At 46.0% G+C, this 16,919-nt stretch overlaps 1 protein-coding gene and 1 pseudogene across 2 annotated transcripts in view; both read left to right on the top strand.

The window, feature by feature from the left end:
• The window catches only part of PTPRT (protein tyrosine phosphatase receptor type T), a 967,960-nt gene that overhangs the window by 61,635 nt on the left and 889,406 nt on the right, over positions 1 to 16,919 (top strand). The window lies entirely within an intron of this gene.
• On the top strand, positions 4,100 to 5,131 carry LOC118618341 (annotated as a pseudogene).

Here is a 16,919-nt window from a genome sequence, read left to right on the forward strand (position 1 = left end):
TGTGACTAGGACTTTTAGTGCTATGTTGCATAAGAGTGGTTAAAGCAGGCATCCCTGTCTTGTTACTGATCTTAAGGGAAATGCTTATTATTTTTGCCCATCAAGTGTGTGATGTTAGCTGTGGGTTTGTCACATATGGACTTTATTATGTTGAGGTTATGCTTCCTCAACCCCACTTTGCTGAGAGTTTTTATCATAAGTGGGTGCTAGATTTTATTAAATGGTTTTCTACATCTATTGATCTGATCATGTGATTTTTATCCTTCATTTTGTTTATGTGGTTTATCACATTTATTGATTTGCTGTAATTTACCTGTAGAGCCATCTGGTCCAGGACTTTTGTTTGTTGGGAGTTTTTTTGATTACTACTTCAATTTCATTAGTTGTAAATTTATCTGTTCCGTTTTATGATTCTTCCTGATTTAGTTTTGGAAGATTGTATGTTTCTAGGACTGTATCCATTTCGTCCATATTATCCAACTTGTGGGCATATAGTTATTTGTAATATTTTCTTAAAATTCTTTGTATTTCTTTAGTGCCAGTTGTTACTTTTCTTTTATTTCTGATTTTATTTATTTGGGACCTCTCTATTTTTTTCTTGATGTCTTATTAAAGTTTTGTCAATTTTGTTTATGTTTTCAATGAACCAGCTCTTGGTTTCATTGATCTTTTGTATTTTTTTTAGACTCTATTTTGTTTATCTGCTCTGATCTTTATTATTTCCTCTTTTCTGCTCACTTGGGGCTTTGTTTGTTGTTCTTTTTCGGGTTCTTTTAGGTGTAAAGTTAGGTTATCTAGGTGAGCTTTCTCTCGTTTCTTGAGGTAGGCCTGCAATGCTCTGACTCTTCCTCTTAGGAATGTTCTCACTGTCCCACAGGTTTTGCGTTGCAGTGCTGTCATTTTCATTTGCTTCAAGATATCGTCGTTTGGTTGTTAATACCCAGTGACATTTTCCCGTTAATTTTTACATAGAGCAGACAGGAGGGTGGAGAGACAGAGAAGGAAACGTTGCTGTGAGAGAGACACGTTGATTGGTGTCCCTCGTGCCGCCCCGACGGGGCTGGGGACTGACTCTACAGTTGATAAATTGCTTGCCTCCATTTTGTTCAGCTCTTTTTCTGGAGATTTCTCCTTCCACTCGAGACATATTTCTTTGTCTCCTCATTTTGGCTGCCTCTTAGTGTCTGTTTCTGTGTATTAGGTCGACCTGCTGTGACGCCCCGTCTTGTGAGGGTGGCACAGATTCCTTGGTCTCCTGAGCTGTGTGGCCTATGTGGGCCCTCCGGTTGTAACTGAGTCCTGATTGCTGTTGGTCCGTTTGTGCATGGGGGCCAACCCTCAGGCTGGCTGATTCTGAGGCTCAACCCTGACCACAGTGTTCAAGCTGCTATGCAGGTGGTGACCACGCAAAATGGAATTTGCCTCAGTGGGGTCTCCCTTTGGATATGCTGCTTGTGAAGCTCATTGGATCCTGTTTTTTTTTTTTTATCCTCACCTGAGGACATTTTTCCATTTTTTGTTCAGATAGAGTGGGAGGGAGAGAGAGAGAGAGAAACATCGACATGAAAGGGACACATTGAGTGGCTGTCACCCGCATGACCCAACCAGGGCCAGGGACAAACTGCAACCGAGGTACGTGCCCTTAGCGGGAACTGAACCCCGGTCTCTCTGGACCGCAGGCCGACGCTCTTACCGCTGAGCCAAACCGGCCAGGCCTGGATCCCGTTTTTATGTTGTTTGAAGTTGTCCTCCTGGGTATGTTGGTTCTGGGGTCTCTTGGGAGGGACTCTGGTGCAGCTCAATGTCAGACTCTGCCTGTGCCTGGCCCTGGGCCACCTGTGTGGAGCTACAAGGTGACCCACAGTTTGTGGCTGCCTCTGTGGGGCCTGGGTGTGCACGGGAAGGGCCAAGCTGTGCACCAAGGCTGGCTATTACCAGCACCGGGTCCGAAGGCAGGTCAGGACAAGTCCAAGGCACCCTGAGGTCTACCTCCGCCTGCCGGCTGCCTGTTAGGTCAGCCACCAACAGAGCTTCTGGTGGTACTCGAGTTGCATGAGGTAGGTTCTCAGTGAGTCATCAGGTAGGGGCAAGTGGTGTTCACCAGACTGATACAGGTTCGACCTCGGTGCCAATGCTGGGTCTGAGCACTCAGCAAGTGTCCCAGGGTATACCAAGTCTAGCTGCCACCTGCCAGGTGTTTGCACACCTCTGTGGCGGGGCAGGGTCTCAAGGAATCATCAGGGTGAGGCCAGCAGAGTTTATCAGGCCAAACAGACCAAGATTTGGCCATGTGTGAAGGTAGAGCTATGTCCTAGTTGGCCATGTGACAGAAAATAGCCTTTGTCCTAGAGCCACAAAACCCAGTCTGTCCAAGATGCTGCCCGGAGCTTGATCTGAGCAGGACGGGGCCACCGGGAGTTGGGAGGATGGGGTAATGGATTGAGGAAGGTGAGGGGAGTGGCCCCCACCCCAGAGCCACACATCCCCATCTGTTCTGGATCTGCCCAGACCTGAGCAGGGCATAGCTGCCAGGAACTGGGAGGGAGGGGCTTCGGGGAGCCCCGCGAGTGGGGCCTGCAGGTCTCCTGTGAGGGGCAGGTGGCAGTCAGGGTCACGAAAGGTAGGGTAAATGGCCTGCTCCAAAGTCATGCCACTCAGCCACTGACACCTCCTGAGTGTGCCCAGACCTCTACACCCCGGCCCAGGCAGCCGACTCCTCAGCAGGACGTGAGCTCACGGGGCAGGGTGATAGGGAGTGCAGAGAGCGGGGCTGTTGCATTCCCCCAGGCTGATACATATGGAGAGGGCTGCTTGACCCAAGAAAGATGGTGTCTGCAGTGTAGAAGAGTGATCAGCACAGGGATCCTGGCAGCTGTCCCTTCAGTCTCTCCCCAGAGCCACAAACCCCAGTTTCTCCTCACATGACCCTAGTCTGCTCCACCCTCCTTCCCCGGAGCCCAGGCTGAGTGGCTGTGGATGAGATTTTGTGTGTTGGCCCTTTAAGAGGGCACCTGTGTCTCTAGCAGACTCCTGTCTCTCCCTGGTTGACAGAATCCCCGCTGATTTGCACAGCCAGGTGTTCTGTGCTCTGGGCTGGGGAACCTGGTTTGGGGTTGAGACTCCATGCTTCTCAGGGGGAACCCCCTGCAGGTGAGAGACCCCCTCTGGAATCTCAGCCACTATCTGTGGGAGCAGGGCCGGCCTTTTTACATCTCCACCCTTCCTACCAGTCTCGCTGTGGCTTCTTCTCCAAATCCTTGGTTATAAGATTTCTCTTCAGCTGGTCCTCAGGTTGTTTGCTCTGTAGTTTAGTTGTATTCCAGATTGATCCTGGGAGAAGGTGAGTGTAACATTCACCTACTCGGCCTCTGTCTCGGATCCCCAGCTCATAAATGTCATCTCTGTATTTCCAAAAGTCAGTTGATACTCAGTCTAAAAAATACTCAATTTATATGTAATAATGGTGTTAGAGCAAAATTAAATTCTCGTTTGGAAAATAAAGAATAACCTGGATGGGACTGGGAGGGTTGACTTGGCAGAGAGGAGCAGAGAAACCATTGATCTGATTCCGTTACTTAATTAGAAGAGACTTTTCATCCTTGGTTTTCTTCTATTTCATTTCTTGTTTAAAGCTTCTCTAATTTATAGGAAATAAAAGTCTTTTATATATTGTAGGGCTTTATATTTCATTAAGCATCTTTGGGCTAAATCCTAGTTGTACCTCACAAAAGCCTTTTGAAACAATTAACAGTGCACAGTTCTCTTTCCATTTCACAGACTGCAAAACTGAGGGTCAGAGAACTGAGGTGACTTGTTTAGGATATACTATGAGAGAGGGAGGCTAAACCAGGCCAGTGGTCTTTTGGCTGGTTCATAGTGTCTGTCAACATCTATGTACTAGTTAGGACTAAGTTCAGCTGCATAAAAAAAAGCCTCTAAATAACCATGGCTTAATTAACAAGAAAGTTGATTTCCACCTCTTGTAAAAGCTGTCAAAGAGGAGGCATTCCAGCGAGTCTAGTGGTACAAAGTTGAAAGGGTCCTAGGCTCCTTCCACTTTATCCCTCTATCATTCACATGATTTGTGGCCCCAAACCTCATGGTCCAAGGTGGGTGCTTGAGTGCCAGCCATTGCATGTGGAGCAGCAGGATGGAGCTAGAGAAGAGCATATTTCTTCTCTTTGAAGACTCCCAGGGAGGTGGGTTTCAGCTGTGGCTGCAGCGGACCCTTGGGACCCAGTGTCCGGGCCAGATGCTGCCAGGGTACCGCTGGGGCATTTTGTAGCTTTGGGGGTAGTCACCCAGGAGATGTTAAATGTGTCTAAGAAATCAGCTCCTGGCTTGTGAACTTCTCCAGGCTGTCGCAGATCACAAATATTCAAGCTGAAAGCAACCAGGAAAACCTGGAAGCGGAACTTCTAAGACTAGAAAGAGATACAGTTGCTACTGTTCATCCTTTTTGGCTCAGAAGTGTCATACTCTGCAAAGCATAATACGCCTTTGGAAGCAGCGCTCAGAGAGCAGAGGGCTCTCAGGCAAAGACTGGAATCCATGTGCCAGGAAAACGTGCCCGTTGAAGCTGTTTATCAGCGATACCTGGTACATGTGCCGGAGTTGGCAGTGACTTTTGTTGAGAGATTAGAAACCCATCTTGAAACAATTAGAAATATTCCTCATTTAGATGCAAATCTAAAGAAAATGAACAAGGCTTTAGCCAAGATGGGTGACTGAGACAGAAGAACGGCAGAGAATATACCCAAGTGGCAAGAACAATCCAAGGAAGTTTCCTCTTGTATCCCCAAAATATGAGCGAAAGAAAATCATCTTCATCAACAGGTTATAATGCCTCCTTTACCTTTTACTTCTTTTTTTTTAATCACCACCTGAAGATATTTTTCCATTTATCTTCAGGTAGAAGAGAGGAAGAGAGAAAGAGAGAAACATCGACGTGAGAGGGACACATCAACTGGTTGCCTCCACACGACCCTGACCAGGGCCAAGATATCTGCCCTTGGCTGAAATCGAACCCGGGACTCATTGGTCCACGGGCCGATGCTCTACCACTGAGCCAAACTAGCCAGGACTACCTTTTACTTCTATAGTTCATGTCCAAACTATTAATTCCAAATGATTCATCTGATTCAATTAAGCAAAAGTGATTTATTTTTGCTTCATTATGTGAAGTCCACTTCTAGTCCATGATAACATGGGTACCTATAGGCTTTGCTCTTAGAAATTCTGAAAGAGCCCTCTCTATAGTGAAGTGATAAGATTCAAAGACCAAAGGAAATTTCCTTCATTTTTCATCTATTTCCATTCCACTTTTCAATAAAACTTATAAAAATCAGGGGAAAAAAAAAAAGGACTTCTTGGAAGGCCTACCTCTGCTTGTATCTTACTGCTAGAACTTGACCATGTGGCTGTGTCACGGTGCAAGGGAGGCTGAAAAATGGAGTCTTTTATCTGGCCACATAGTGCTTGGCAAAAACTGGGGTGCTGTCACTCAGTGAGAAAGGGAAGAAGTTTGAGGGGCAGCAGACAGTGTGCCACGGCAAGTATTCTGAAGGACGTACGTAGGGGACCGAGCAGGGGCCGGGGCGTGTTTGCCCGAATACCACTCATCAGGACTGTTTCCAGCCACCAGCGCGTCCTGGGTGCTGGGGGCACTGACTACAGGCGGCTTCATTGTCTGGGGGTGACGTGCAACCCGGGGAGCAGTTTTGCTCTTCCCTCGTGCGGATTTATATCGATTAAAAGAAGGTGGGGGACTCTGTGAAGTCACTTGCTTCCTTCACACTTGTGGACAGCATTTCTAAACAGCATTTTTTTTACCTCTGTCTTGGCCCTCGTCAGGTCCGGAGGGTCCCGGTGTCCCCTCATCAGCCTGCAGAGCCGGAAAGGATGGCTTTTCATGGCAGCATGGAGGGCCCGGAGGAATGAGCCCTTCAGTGATCATGACCCAGTCTGATGTCTGCCCGGCCCGGGGCCAGGGCCCCTGGATGCTCAGACATGAAGGACATGACTGCCGTCTTGGAGAACAGCGGTTCTCATGGTGGGGCCCCCTTGGCATCCCCTGGGAACTTGTCAGAAATGCAGATTCCACCCCAGGCCTCCTAAATTGGGAACGCTGAGGGTGGGACCCAGCAGGCTGTTGTGCTAAGCCCCCCAGGGGATTCTGAGACATGTTGAAGCGTGATCAACACTGGAGTCTTACAAGGATGAGGAAGAGCGTGGTGACCCAGAGCGTAGGTTCTGGAGCCTCCGGACTGGGTTTGAATTAGGGGCCAGTCACTTAGTAGCTGGGTGTTGCTGTGCGGTATTCTGCCTCAGTTTCCTCTCTGTGAAAAGGAGTTGTAGCACTGTCCTGAGAACACGTGTAAGACTTACGTGAGACGACAAAGTGTGTGGCACATAGTAAGTGCTTGGCGAATGACAGCACTCACGTCTTCCAGCTTCTGTACGGATGGCATTGCTATTGTGCATCCAGAAAGTTCAAGGGTGATGAACAAAATAAGCTGATGACAAAATGGACCCAGAGACATAGAAAGGAGTATGGTTCAGACCGACAAACCTCAGAGGAGGGGGTTGGGGGGAAGAGAAAAGCTAAACCAAAGAACTCACATGCATGTATGTGTAACCAGTGGACATAGACAACAATGCTGGGGTGTGGGGGATTGGGAGGAGGGTGACTAGAGGGTGGGGAGAAACCTCTGTAACAAAAATAATTTAAAAAAAAAGTTCAAGGAATGTCATAGTTAAGTACCAGGAAAACACACACACACACACACACACACACACACACACACACACCTGAAATGGAAAGATAAATTTAAATGATTTTTTTCTAAATGTCTACCGATTTTATTTTTCCTGCCACTCCTTCCTGCTCAGCCTGGGTAAATCATGAAAAAATAAAGCAATGTGGTTAAGAGACTTGAAGAGGCATTTTACCAGAGAGGATATGGATGGACACAAAGCATATGCAAAGGTGCTGAATCTCATTAGTCATCCAGAAATGCAAATAAGACTACAATGAAATTTCACTACACACGCACCAGATTCATCAAATGATAGATAGGCTGTCGAATGCTGGGGACGATGTCAAGCAACTGGAACTCTCATGCACTGCTCCTGGGAGTGTAAATTTGGCAGGTCCAATAAAGCTAAAAATATGCATAATTTACGAGGTACCAGTTCAATTTTAGATATACACCTGACTGAAATGGGTAAACATATTTACTTATAGACATGTACATGAATGTTCTCAGCATTATTATTTGTAAGAACCAAGGAAGACCAGAAACAACCCTAGTGCCCGTCGCAGAAAGGATATTGTGATATATTTATGCAAAGGAATAACATCCAGCGAAGATAATGAACTACTTCATTGCAGCAAAGTGAGCAAATCTCAGTCAATTTTGAGCAAGAGAAGCCAGACACAGATGATGAAATAGTGTATGATCCTATTAATAAGCATTTGCAAAACAGGCAAAAAGTAATCTATGATGCTAAGAAAGTCAAGACAGTAGTTATCTTGAGTGGGCGAGGGGATGCTGGTTGGGACACAAAGGGTGGTATTGATCTGGATGGCAGTTATCTGAATGCGTTTGTGAAAGTTTACTAAGCAATCTACCCACGATTTGTACGCTTCTCTGGATGTATGCTTACAGCAATACGTTTACTTATAATATCCATGCAAAATGTTTGTAGGAAAACACAAAGCTCTCAAATTGTACACCTGAAACCAATATTTTTTATTAACCAATACCACCCCCATAAATTTAATTAAAAAAAGAAAAATGTTGAAAACCCATTCTGCAGAAAAACCCCCAATCCCCAAACAACAATAACAACAACAAAACAAAAGGCATGATTAGGGGAGGCAATAGGACTGGCATCGGATAGAATGTCAATTGTTTTCACGTATCCTTGGCTCCAATTTCTGGACAGCTGAAGAAAATGAGGATTAACAAAACCACACACACACATTCAGCAACATACACTCTGCGTGTGTCTGCTGCAGTATAGAAGTAGATAACCAATTTCCAAGAAAACCATTTTTAAAAATCTGGATCTGAAAGTGGTGGTGAAGGAGACATCCCCAGTGCTATGCCCAGCAGTTATGGCAGGGACCCCTGAGATATTTGCCGGGTTCGTGATGTTCATTCTTTTCTTATTAGATCCTCATGACACTGTTGGGAGATGTCGAACAAGTGGTTACCATGCCTCATTTAAGAATGAGGATGCTAGCCCTTGCCGGTTTGGCTCAGCAGTTAGAGCGTCGGCCTGCGGTCTGGAGAAACCCGGGTTCGGTTCCCGGGCGTGTACCTCGGTTGCAGTTTGTCCCCGGCCCTGGTTGGGTCGTGCGGGTGGCAACCACTCGATGTGTCCCTTTCACGTCGATGTTTCTCTCTCTCCCTCCCTCCCACTCTATCTGAACAAAAAAATGGAAAAATGTCCTCGGGTGAGGATTAAAAAAAGAATGAGGATGCGAAGCCGAAGAGAGTTTAAGTGGCCTGTCCTTGGTCACTCGCCTCCTAAGTGGCCTTGCTGGGGACTCAGCCTGGTCTGGTGCCTGATTTCCTGACATTGCTCTGAGGTCCTTGGAGGATGCTTTTCTTGTTTACCTCTCAGGCACACAGATCACATCAGCCACATTGCAGAGGGCGCTGGGATACTATGCATAATGTTGGTGGTTAGTGTTTCTTTTTTAACCAGTAACCCTAGAAAGGATGACTGTTAAAACAAGAAGATATATTTTTTACTCAGCAGGCTCGTACACAGGACCGGGTTCATGTACATCTGTGCTCTTAGAGGGTAGTTTCAAACATTCGAAGGACCACTGCCTCAGCCTTTTAAAGCTGAGAGAGATACACCCAGGTTTATGCTGCAGCTTATAGTTAAGGATTGTGCACAGGACTCTCCCTTGCATTCAGAGGATGGAATGGTTGCTTTAAATTTTTCACTTACGTACAGCTTACCCATAAGAAAAGCCATAAAACAGAACAATAGGAGAGAGCCTAGAAAATAATTAGGGATACATTGCATTTAAAAAACATATTCATTCGATTGTAAAAGTCAAGTAGATATATTAAATAAGGTTTGGCAAAACCGAAAGAGTTCAAAGAATAAAATAAAATTACCTGCTATCCCCAAAGCAGGGTGAGCCCACTGATCATAAACAAGTTGAGTGTTCCTTTCCAGAGCTTTTATGTAGATAATATACAAGCTGAAACAATAAAGATGTAGCCACTGGGTTGCTTTCTGGTTATTTTTTTCACTTATCATTATTGTGAACATTTCCCAGTATTACTGCGTATCCTTATTTGCATTATTTTCAATAGTTACATCATAATTTGTCCAAACTTCCCTTTACTATTGGACACTTAGATTGTTTCCAATTTTACAGTATTGTAAAAAGGGCTTTAATGGACATCTTACTCATAAATTGGCGTTCATCACTGATGATTTTCTTAGAACAAAAGTGGCATTTTCTGATTCTTCTTTATGACCTTTTCAGGCTCTGATGGCCACGTTCTGATGCTGGAAAAATCACTGAGCCAGAATGAACCCAGACCTTGGTTGGAGTCCTGGCTTTACCACGTACTAGCTGTGCGGTTGAGGGTGGGTCACAGCGCTCAGCGAGTTTCAGCATCTTCATTTGTAAAACGGGAATCTATTTTCCTGTCTTACCAACCTATAAAAAGGACCAAATGAGTACCTAGGTGTTTAGGAGGCTCTGCTTAAATAAGACTCTGCCAAAGAAATTTTATATGTTTTCATTGCCTTCTTGAAGATAGTGACCAGCTTTCTAGAATTCTAGCCAAATACATTCTCATCTTTTTAGACCCGGGGTCACCTAAGTACAATGCATGGGCCAAAGTCATCTCACTCCCAGTTTTTGTGAATAAAGTTTTATTGGAACGCAGCCCTGCTCACTCATGTATGTGGAGTCAGTGGCGGCTTTCAGGTTGCAGGGGCAGGACTCGAAATATTTATGATCTGGCCCTTTACAGAGTAACTTTGCTGGGTTCTTACCAACTGCAAAATACTCATGTGTGAAGTCATGATGTACTGTACTTCTACAGTAAAAGATTTTCTGTGGCAGAGGATGGATCCCAGCTATGCAGGGCTGAGCGGACTCTGTTGAATGTGAATGCTACATCATGACAAAAGGAACAAGAAGATTGGGGCCTCTGCCTTTGATCTACACACAAGTTTCTTAGATTTCCCTGGGAAAAAGCCAGGGTGACCTCAGATGAAATTGGCACTGCCCAGCTTGACGCTTCGTGGAGAATGTTTTTGGAAGCGTTTGTCGTTAAGAGTGCAGGACGGGCTTTTTGCTCTTGCCACTGAACATCTCTCTCTCTGAAATTGGTTCTGGGTAAGGATGCCTCGTACTTGGCTCACAGAACATCTGAGAGGTTCTTTGTCTTTGGCGTGTGGACGAGGGTTGACGTTGGCAGTGTGGCTCAGTTCCTGAGGCTGGCCCGGAGCTGTTTTTCCCACCTACTGTTCATAGTTCTTTTGACTGGGTCATATTGCCTCTCAGATACTGCAGACATGAGGTCTGGGACAGGAAGGCATGATTGGAGCAAGGCTGCAGACACTGTCTTTGCTGTCTGGTTCGTGTGGTTGGTTGAGCTCCGGTGTGAGACAGACCTTGGTTTGTGTACGTCATCGCTCCTCTCCAGTCGTGTGACCTTGGGCTACTTAAGAACCAGGACCAGCAGAGTGCAGGCTGCTGTAATGGAATAACACAGGTATTGACTCTTGCTGCTGGGAGTTTAGGGGAAACATTTCATAAATACACATGACTCTAGAAGTGTGTGCAAACGGCCCCCTCTTTTTCATGTAAGTGTTCTCGGGCCAGAGTGGACCGTTGCCCCCAATTACTCATCCTACCCTCTCTACACAGGGTTTTGCACTTCCTCCCAGGAGAGATGTAGTCTGCTTCCCCACCCGGTGAGGTTGGTACCTCCCATAAGCCAGTAAGCCAGTAAGGTACAGATGGAAACACCTGTGCCCAAGTCCCAGGAAGCACCACGTTTCTGTTCGCCCTGTTTGTGTTCGGTCATTGCCATGAGAAGAGCACAGGTGGCGGGCCCCCTGGTCCAAAGAGGATGAGGGTCATGTGGAAGAGACCTGGGCCCAATCGGAGGCCAAGCCAAGCCCAACCGAGCGGCACCAAGATCCGTGGTCCTGCGTACAGCCGACAGACATGCGGACACAGACTTTGTTTTAAGCCACTAAATTGCATCATTGATGGAGTTTAGGGCCAGCATTTTTGTGGCAACAGCTCTCTGAGGCAGCCGTGTTCAATCCACGTGGAATCCACAGTTGGTGGCTGTTCAGCAGTGGCATGTACTGGCCCCAATGCCACCTTTTGCAAACATCGGCCCAGACTATTTTCTGCCCTTAGGAGCCCACGGGCTTGTGGTAGAAAAGAGATAACTAAGGTAAAGTAGGAAAGCAGTTGCAATGGTGGTGTGCCCAGTGCATCACCAGAACACAGAGCGGTGGCCAGACCTGGGGTGAGGGCCCATCAGGGAGGGCTTCCTGGAGGAGATCCCGTGTGAGCTGAGAAGCAGAAGTAGGCATTGCCTGAGTACATAAGTCAGCGGGTGAACATTGCCATTATTTACTGTGGCAGGTAAGTCTGATAAATAATTGTTAGGCTTTGGTGCATTCCTATTATGTCAGTGACTTCACGATATTAATATTAACATTTAGTGACCCCCCACTCCCTACCCCATACCTCTTTGTGTTCTGGTTTGTAATCATATTGGCCCAGTGGGGCATCTGGAAGTCACTGATTCTCTGTGGAAGTTGAGACTCATGGTTCTTGGGCTGATCCTGTGGTTGATGAGCTGCTGAATGTTATTAAATTGAAAGGCTATTCTTTCTTCCTTCATTTGTCCAGCTCAATAGATGCTTTGGTGGAGCTAGTGAGGCCACGGTCATGAGTTCAGTCACCTGCAAGGATCGATTAGAGTCACCATTTGGAACTCATTACCCAGAGGTCAGGTTTCCAGAGAGTACCTAGAGTTGGTACGGACAGGAAACGAACTGCACGATTTCTTCGAGGACATAGCCATGCTGATCACTGCAATTTTCTGAGTTTGCACTTTGCTGTGTGAGGGGTTTTTCTTTTTCTTGATTGATTTTTAGAGAGAGAGGAAGGGAGAGGGAGAGAGATAGAAACATCGATGAGCGAGAACATCGATTGGCCGCCTCCTGCATGCCCCCCACTGGGGATCGGGCCCACAACCTGGGCATGTGCCCTGACCGGGAATCGAACTGGCGACCTCGGGGTGCATGGGACAACGCTCAGACACTGAGCCACACTGGCTGGGCTGTGTTAGGGGTTTTTCAAGTGACTGTATTAGATTTCTGTTTTGTAGATGAGTAAAAGGAGGCTCAGGGATTATTACCTAAGGCTATTTGACTACCTACTTTTAATGGAGCCCGGCCCGGCTTCTCTGGACCCAAAGGCTGTGCTGTTTGTAAGCCACTCGAGGGCAGGGTTTCTCATCTTTGGCTTAAATAGGAAATTGAATTGACATTTGGGGCTGGGCAGTCCTTTGTTGTGGGGTCTATCCTGTGCTTTTAGGATGTTCAGCAGCATCCTGACCTCTACCCAGTAGATGCTACAGGAGCTCTTCCCTTCCCCAGTCGTGACAACCAGACATGTCTCCAGACATTGCCAAGAGTGTCCTGGAGGACAGAATCGCCCTGAGAGAGAACTTGATGTTCTGTGGGATCAGCGATGGGGTAGCCAGGGGAAACCAGGCTCTCCCGCTGCGGGGCATGGACAGAGAGGAGAGCTCCCAGAAAGCTCCACACGGGGCTTTGGATTTAGGCCCGTGTTCTCTGACCTCGACGAACTGGACACACAGGCCCACGGGAAGACTTTGGTCTCCAGCTAATGGGCTTCACCAGGTTTTATCCACCTGCTTGTACTCTGTCTCCTGGGCGCCTTCTCGACTCCTGCTTGACCTTCTAGGGCAGGGGTATTATAATTAGGCATCTCCTCCCAAGAAGTGTCCAGCTGTCCTGCTCAGGGCACTGGCTAGGGGGGATGAGTAATTAGGGAGAGGAGATATGAGAGAGAAGTAACCCGAAGGGGAGAGGACTGTCGGGTGACAGCTTTGCACGCACGCGACGAGATGGTGCACGTAACCCGCCGAGCCAGCGCCCCGCATGTGGGTAATGCTTCGTAAATGCTGATATTATTACTGTTATTATTAATACTGTTTATAACTAAACTCCTTTTTATTTTTTGCAAAGTAAATAAATAGTTTCCGGAATACACTCCTCCAGGCTTCCCCCTCCATTAATATGCAACTTACTTATTTAAGTTTAATTTTTTTCAAGGTCCTGTGTTTAATTTTTTAAAAACCTAGTGAATTATTAGCATTTTAACAAGCAATGACATTTAATAAATAATAACGCGAGTGAGGGCTCAAAATGGAAGCCATTTAATCTAACACCCTACCTATGTTTTCTCAAAAAAGAAACAGAAAAAAACTGCTCACGAGAAATTCAACCCTGTGACCAAATGTTCTCTGTAATTTGAGTTTCTGGCTTTTCTTTTTTTTTTTTCCATCCTCACCTGAGGACATTTTTCCATTTTTTGTTTAGTTAGAGTGAAAGGGAGAGAGAGAGAGAAACATCGATGTGAAAGGGACACATCGAGTGGCTGCCACACGACCCAACCAAGGCCAGGGACAAACTGCAACCAAGGCACGTGCCCTTAGCGGGAACCGAACCCAGGTCTCTGTGGACCGCAGGCTGATGCTCTAACCGCTGAGCCAAACTGGTCAGGGCTCTGGCTTTCCTTTAAAAACATTGCTGTTGTCAGTGGGTAATGGCCTTGCGACACACCCAGCTCCGCATACTGTATAGGCGAGAATGCCAAGCTAGAGTTCACTTTATTTAGAGGTAACAGAGCATGTACTGTGTACCAGAAATTGTTCTAAGGGCTTTAGAAATATTAGTTCATTCAATCCTATGAAGTAGGTACTGTTATTGTTGCCATTTTCTTAGATGAGTAAACTGAGCCACAGAGAGGTTTAGTAACTTGCCCAAAGGCACACAGCTAGCACGCACAGAGCTGCGGTTCGACCCCAGGCGGTTTGGCTCTAGAATCCATTTTCTTAGCCATTATGCATATTGCTTTTTCATAGCCCCAGGAGGGGTGATGGGGGGTGAGATAGGAAATGGTTTCCCTTCCCCTTGGATATTAGGGGGAAGCTAATGAACCTGTTGCTTCCTCCCTCAGCTGTTTCTCTAGATCTTTCTCGACAGCGACTCTGACCGCAAAACAGGTTTACCTCGCATTAGATGTCGGAGAAGTAGAGAGCAGCTCGCTGATTATCTAATCCCTTATATTGTGTAGGGAAGGAAGGAAAATGCCTGTTCATAAACACACTTGATTTTATGTGCAGTTCGTGCATATGCGTGTATTTATTTGATTCGTAGTTTGGAGTGCACGGCCGTTTACATTAATATATACATACAAACTTCTAATGTATACGGCCAGGCAGATCCTGATGGGCATGCATGCAAAATATCGTTTGGTACTTTTACATTTTCCTGTAGTGGTTAGGGTAACAATTCTACACAGAAATGATAGGTGATTCAATGTGTGTTGTTTCTCAAACAAGAGGTTCAGGAACGTTCTGTATTGTATCCGTTATGAAAATTATGTTCCTCCAATTAAAAAATGGGTGGAGGAACTAAATAGACACCTCTTCAGACAGGACATACAAATGGCTAAGAGACATGTGAAGAAATGCTCAACATCACTAATCATCAGAGAGATGCAAATTAGAACAACAATGAGGTATCACCTCACACCTGTCAGAACAGCCGCCATCAACAAATCATCAAGCAACAAGTGTTGGCGAGGGTGTGGAGAAAAGGGGACTCTAGTACACTGCCGGTGGGAATGCAGACTGGTGCAGCCACTATGGAAAACAATATGGTATTACCTCAAAAAATTAAAAATTGAACTTCCATTTGACCCAGTGATCCCACTTCTAGGAATATACCCTAAGAAGCCTGAAACACCAATCAGAAAGAATATATGTACCCCCATATTTGTAGCAGCACTATTTACAATCGCTAAGATCTGGAAACAGCCCAAATGACCATCAGTAGACGAATGGATAAAAAAGCAGTGGCACATATACACCATGGAGTACTATGCAGCTGTAAGAAAGAAAGATCTCTTATCCTTTGAGATGACATGGAGGGACCTGGAAAGTATCATCCTAAGTGAAACAATCCAAACAGAGAAAGACAAGTATCATATGATCACACTTATTTGTGGAATATAATGAACATAACAATCTGAGGAATGGGGTAGTCCCAGAGATGTGGAAGCGGGGTACAGACTGACAATCCCCAGAAGAGGGAGTGGTGAGGGAGAGAAAAACCATAGAACTTATATGCATGTATGCATGAACAATGGACATGGACAACAAAGCTGGGGACAGGGCGGGGAGGGAGGGGAAGGAGGGAATCAGTGGGGGGAAAAGGAGAAACATCTGTAACAAAAATAAATTAATAAAAAAAAAAGGAAAGAAAAGAAAATTATGTTCCTATCGGCGTCATGGCAAGCTTTCCTCCTTCCCTCCCCAGCACCCCCATAACCGCAAGCCTCCAGTCTTTCCCCAGAAGCTGAAAGTCCACACCTGACTTTTGTCTCTTCTTTGAGAATCACATCAGTGTCCAGAGTCCCCTTGCCCACAGAGCTCAGTCTTTGAGCTTCTTTCAAAGACAGGTTGGCCATGAAGCGGACCCACGATACTACTTCCGGCTTTGCAGGGGTGCCAGTCTTAAATCCTGTCGCACCGAGATGGGAAGAGCGTGGAGCGCTTTATAGAAATCTTATCAAGCAAGAAGCCAAGCGGGATCCAGTGTGAGCTCCGCTATAAATAACTTATGAAAAGTGAAAAGATGTTTCTGTTAGCAAATTTAAAATCATCATTAGGATCCTTCAACAGATTGCTGCTAATTAGATTGAGAATTAAACAGCTTTGTATGACTGTAGAATTAATTAATAACTCATTACTTTTTTAATAAGCCAAATTCATTTGGAAACAGAAGAGAGACAGCGAAGTTTATCATGGATGAGACGTTAGACTGGGGTTATTTCTCCTTCCCTTGATGAGAGACCGAGTTTAATTAAAGCAGGAGACACATTTGTATCATGAATGAGTTGCATCCAGAAACCCAACCATCTAGGGGTAGAGAAGCAACAATTGTCCTTATTTTAAAAGTCTTCTCGGGCCACCCGGGGTTAACGAAGGTTGAGCCTGAATCTCCCTCTTCAACTTTTGAATTGCAATCCACTGATGAAATAGTCCTCCCTGCAGCTGTACAGACTCATCGAAACTGCTGGAGCATCCGTCTGTTCCACAGGGATTGTACTTTCGTCCCAGATGCACTGGGATCTGACTTTGAAATCAATCCTCCTTTTTCCTGCCTTTCTTTTTGCTCCCATCCTCCACGTCTCAGATTTCATTATTTCTTCAGCCGGTTTTCTGACCCTTAGATGACCTTTCTATTGCAGCATGGAACAGAAAGAAATGAACAATTTCTGATGTTTAAGGCGAGTCCGTTCTCATTACCCCGTGTGGATGTTTTCTCTTCCCCTGTTTGCAGGCTCCGTGGAGCCTCCCACCAGTGGTTCTCGGCACCCTTCGGTGCTGGGTGGATGGACTTTGTCTTTTCGGATGGGTGTGTGCGTGTGGAAGTGGAGCTGACAAGTGTTCCCATCGACTTGCCTTCTAGCCAATAAAACAAAAGTCCTTCAACCCGCAGATGTGAAAGAGATGTGAGCTGCCGTCTGCTCGTGAGCGATGGGAATGCTCTGCTCCTGTTACCAGTGTGCGTCTAGTTTCTGCGAA

The sequence above is a fragment of the Molossus molossus genome, unplaced genomic scaffold (assembly GCF_014108415.1).
Source record: "Molossus molossus isolate mMolMol1 unplaced genomic scaffold, mMolMol1.p scaffold_m16_p_6, whole genome shotgun sequence".
NCBI classification, from domain to species: Eukaryota; Metazoa; Chordata; class Mammalia; order Chiroptera; family Molossidae; genus Molossus; species Molossus molossus.